The 5,000-nt window shown below is 44.9% G+C and overlaps 1 protein-coding gene and 1 long non-coding RNA gene across 2 annotated transcripts in view; one reads left to right on the forward strand and one right to left on the reverse strand.

Annotated features, from left to right (window-relative positions):
- LOC116064546 (zinc finger protein 239-like) overlaps window positions 1-5,000 on the reverse strand; it is a 914,372-nt gene that overhangs the window by 490,929 nt on the left and 418,443 nt on the right. The gene's annotated exons all lie outside the window — the stretch shown is intronic.
- The window catches only part of LOC118493605, a 5,367-nt gene continuing 782 nt past the window's right edge, over window positions 416-5,000 (forward strand). Inside the window, exons 1-2 of the long non-coding RNA XR_004895553.1 lie at window positions 416-469; window positions 2,298-2,300. This is a non-coding gene — a long non-coding RNA (uncharacterized LOC118493605). The remainder of the gene's footprint in view (window positions 470-2,297; window positions 2,301-5,000) is intronic.

Consider the following 5,000-nt stretch of genomic DNA (forward strand, 5'->3'; position numbering starts at 1 on the left):
CCACACCTGCAAATAATGGACAGATGGAGGTAGCCTCCAAAGGAAAAAATATTGTTCATAAACCTGCATGACTCACATAGATAGGTCTATCAGTCGGTCTATATGTAGCTAAGGCATACCTGTCAAGTATCCCGTTTTGGCCGGGAAAGTCCCGTATTTTACCCTTCTTTCCCGCCGTCCTCCCGTATTAGTATTTTCCCGTAAATCTCCCGTATTTTAACCTGCGTTATAAAAAATAATAATACCCCGGGCCCGGGCGGAGTAAAAAAACAAAAAATCATTCCCAATCTGAGCTGTCACTAGCCTCGCAATAACTGCCACCTGCAGTAGCCTGCTACAGGCATAGACATATATAGATATACATGTCTATGACTACAGGTACTGTAGGTGGCAGTTGTCGCGAGGTTAGTGCGCTCTACTCTCATGTAAAATTAACCACTCTGGCCCAGCCCACAAATACACTCCTTCCGTCTTAAAGAATGCAAAGTCTGCAACAAATTTGTACATTAACTCACTCAAAGAGTAAATTAAAGTTATGTGAAATGAAAAGAAAAACTGTAAAAGAAAAGCAATATAAAATGAAAAGAATGTGTGGAATGAAAATAAAATGTAAATGTAAAGACAAGCAATGTTATAAATTGTTTATGTTTTCAGCATTCTGCATCAAGTGGTGATTTTAGCTTTCTTGTACACCTGTCTTAAAATGTAAGGGATACTGGAGCTTGGTTGGGGTGCTCGCGGTCAGCGCCGGGAAAATTTCCCTTATTTTCAAATCCAAAACTTGACAGGTATGAGCTAAGGTGCATGCCAATATGGAACTTTGGAAAACACTGTCGATTAATCCAAAATAAATGAGACCCTTGTAGGGCTGGGCGATATGGAGAAAATCAGATATCATGATATTCTTGACCAAATACCTCAATATTGATATTGGGGCGATATTCTAGGGTTGACAATTGGTGCTTTAACAAAATATCTTCACACTTAGATTTTAGATAAATAATCCCCAGTAATGTGGACATAATGTCTAAGTGTGGTAAAGGCAAATAATATAACAGCTAGAACAGTCTGCTAAGTTCCAGCCCGGTCTCACGGCAGTTTGTGTAAATGTGACGTTATTTTAATCTATTGATACGTGTACACGGAGACGTTTTTCTCGTTTTGTACGTGGTGGCCAACCACAACACAGGACTTTCACCCGGGCGAGCGGGGATCGCGTCCCGCGTGTTATTGTGGCGCGTCCCCCGTCCCCCGTGGCCGTCTCCCGGCGTGTAAGGCGCCCTTTCCCCGTAAGGTTTTTCCTAAACCCAACCTCCGCCATCCCGTTATTGTGGCGTGTCCCCAGCGGGCCGCCTCCTGGCTTACGGAGCGTCCTTTTCGGCCGTTTCCCGGCCGCCTCCCGCCGTCCTTTCCCCAAGAAAATAACGTGACACGTAAAAAACGAGAAAAACGTCTCTGTGAACACGTATCAATAGATAAAGAATAACGTGACATTTAAACAAACTGCCGTGAGACTGCATTGTAAGTTCAGAAAAGTACATCACTTTACTGTAATGCAGCCTTTAAAACCAGAAAAAGACACCACTTTTGTCATTTCACGATATTACGATATCCAAAATCTAAGACGAAATCTAGTCTCATATCACGATATCGATAGAATATCGATATATTGCCCAGCTCTAGACCCTTGTTACTATGGAAAACCCTGTCGAGTCTTCCAACTTAAACAGCTAATGGAAGTCCAAACTGCCTGAGAGCTTCTCCTGTACTATACGGTAATTCCTCTACTGTGCGACAGTAATTTGCGTGGTTATGACACAATCGTTAGCCTATTTTTACCAAAACGTCTGCTATGGAGCCATAACGTGAGAAAAAAAAGTTGACAAAAAAAAACTCCCAAAAGGCGACAAAAACAAGAAATTGTCAAAAAAAAATAATTTAAAAAGGCAACAAAAACGTCAAAAAAAATGCCACAAAAACTTCAGAAAAAGACCCCCTGTTTGGATTATGGGGGGGGGGTTGTTGAAATTTACGCCTATGGCTCTCTGCAGGGAGCCCCCCCCCCCCTTCCCAAAATCTACACCCATGAGCCTCGATCACACCAAGATATCAAAGAAAATGTAAGTAGACATGTCTGCTCCTCCCTGTGTTCCAGTGGGAGCCATTACATCTCTAACGCTCTCTTTCTTCAGTTGTTGACTCTCCTGTCATTCGTTTTCAATGGCGCGGCTAGCTTAGCTTAGCATCACAGACAGGACGGCTGACTGTGGCGTTTCTGCATTCAGTCGCCGACAGAGAAAGTGACGGCTTTATTCAGGCAGGAAGACGTCCGGGCGCCGCGGCCAGAGTCTCTCCAGTCCCGCTCTCAAAAACCGACAGATTAAAGTTTAATTCCTGATGAAGCTGGGCGGCTTCAGATCCTAAATATCCCGCTGCAAGTGACAAATGTGAAGCAGGCGGAGAAGTGATGAGGATGAAAACGTGTAATCCCAAAACAAAGAGAGGCTCCGAGCGACACAACAGGATCACACAGTTTCCCTGCAGCAACAGCAAAACTTACCTCCCCCATTCTGGGGTCAGCCCTATGTCCCCACAGCCCTATGTCCCCACAGCCCTATGTCCCCACAGCCCTATGTCCCCACAGCCCTATGTCCCCCAGCCCTATGTCCCCCAGCCCTATGTTCCCACAGCCCTATGTTTCCACTGTCCTATGTTCCCACTGTCCTATGTCCCCACAGCCCTATGTTCCCACTGTCCTATGTTCCCACTGTCCTATGTCCCCACAGCCCTATGTCCCCCAGCCCTATGTTCCCACAGCCCTATGTTTCCACTGTCCTATGTTCCCACTGTCCTATGTCCCCCAGCCCTATGTTCCCACAGCCCTATGTTTCCACTGTCCTATGTTCCCACTGTCCTATGTGCCCACAGCCCTATGTCCCCACAGCCCTATGTTCCCACAGCCCAATGGTCCCACAGCCCAATGGTCCCACAGCCCTATGTTCCCACTGTCCTATGTTCCCACAGCCATATGGTCCCACAGCCCTATGTCCCCACAGCCCTATGTCCCCACAGCCCAATGGTCCCACATTTCTAAGAATTTATTTTCACTGAAAATTAGGCCCTATGTTCTCACATTTCTAGGACAATTTCAAAATGAGATCTAATGTTCCTACATTTCCCTTCAATTTAAGCCCTATCCTCCCACAACATTTTTTAGGGTTAGGGGTTAGGGGGATAAAATCTGATACAAATTTATGAAAAAGGAAATGTGGGAACATAGGCAGTAAAAGTTAATGAAACGGCACATTTGTGTGACGTCCTGTTGTGTTTTATAACCCGCCAACGCAACAACAAGTAGACTTTATATTTCACAGTTACTGTTTTCCGTCAGATCGTTTATAGATCGAACAAATTCGGGGGAAAAAAGTATAAAAAACAAGTAACAAAAACGTTGTTTGTCTGTCGAATTGAAGCGATTATAAAACGTCCAAAAGCAGCGCCCGAAATGTCACACACAGAAGTAAAAGTACTGATACCACACTGTGAAAAATACTCCGTTACAACTTAACGTCCTGCAGTGAAAATGTTACTTAAGTAAAAGTCTGTAACCCTCATGTTGTCCTTCAAAGTTTATATATACGCTAATATTTAAGTTTTACTTTACTATAATAACCCTGGTCCCCGCTGCACGTTTTGTGTCACAGTCAAAGTTTCCTAATTTCCATAATGAGCCGAAACAAACAGAGGAGCTGGCAGGATTTCCCTCTCTGTCGCTTTTCTGCCATTTGTCGCCACAAACGTCTTAACTTCAGGAGGTGAATTTTGCATGACACCAAAGTGTGTGTGTGTGTGTGTCTCTGTGTGTGTGTGTGTGTGTGTGTGTGTGTGTGTTCCCACACGTACATTTGACTGTGTTTGTGTGTGTGTGTGTGTGTGTGTGTCCACACACGTACCATTTGACTGTGTATATGTGTGTGTGTGTTCTCACACGTACATTTGAGTGTGTGTGTGTGTGTGTGTGTGTTCCCACACGTACATTTGACTGTGTATGTGTGTGTGTGTGTGCGTGTGTGTGTCCACACATGTACCATTTGACTGCGTGTGTGTGTGTGTGTGTGTGTGTCTCTATGTGTGTGTCTCTGTGTGTGTGTGTGTGTATGTGTGTGTGTGTGTGTGTGTGTGTGTGTCCCCACACGTACCATTTGACTGTGTGTGTGTGTGTGTCTCTGTGTGTGTCTCTGTGTGTGTCTCTGTGTGTGTGTGTGTGTGTGTGTGTGTGTGTGCTTTAACAGGACATTTAGTATGCGTGTCCCCACACATACCCTTCGTGTGTATTTGTGTGTGTGTGTATCCTTTCTTTCATCCTCCCACCGTTCCCAGTCCAGTCCCTTATCTTCCCGCCTCTCAGAGTTTCTGCGTGGGGTCCCGCCCCCCCGATATATCTGTGTCATTACTCGGGTGTTGAGCGGGGGGGTTTCTCTTTGTAGCGAGGCCAACTTGGCTCCGAAGCAGTCGCTGCTCTGAAAAAAGTATGTTTTAAACGTGTGTGTGTGTGTGTGTGTGTGTGTGTGTGTGTGTGTGTTGTCGCAGGTACAACTAGGACACCCGGCAGAGAGGCAGGAAGACTTTTTGAAATAAAAGCGTCGGTGAATATTCATACGGGAGGGCGAAGGGGGAAAAAACAGGACGCTGACATTTATTTAATGAATTCTTTTTGTACTTTTGTTTTCTTTTTTTAAAAATTATTTTTCTAACTAAGTTACAACTCGGAAAAACAAGTTTTTCTCTCTTCATCATCATCATCATCATCATCATCATCCTCCTCCTCCTCCTCCTCACGTCTCAGTTTGTTTGAGTGTCCGCCGCGCTGCACAGCTCGGATGTTCAATGAAAAGAAAAGGGGGACGCCGCTTTTCAAAGTGTATTTATAATCCCGTTAGGGTTCCGAGCAGCGAGCGGATTAAAGTCAGTTGAGATGTAACAAAGTGGCCGTTGCATGA

The sequence above is a fragment of the Sander lucioperca genome, chromosome 17 (assembly GCF_008315115.2).
Source record: "Sander lucioperca isolate FBNREF2018 chromosome 17, SLUC_FBN_1.2, whole genome shotgun sequence".
In the NCBI taxonomy this organism is placed as follows: Eukaryota; Metazoa; Chordata; class Actinopteri; order Perciformes; family Percidae; genus Sander; species Sander lucioperca.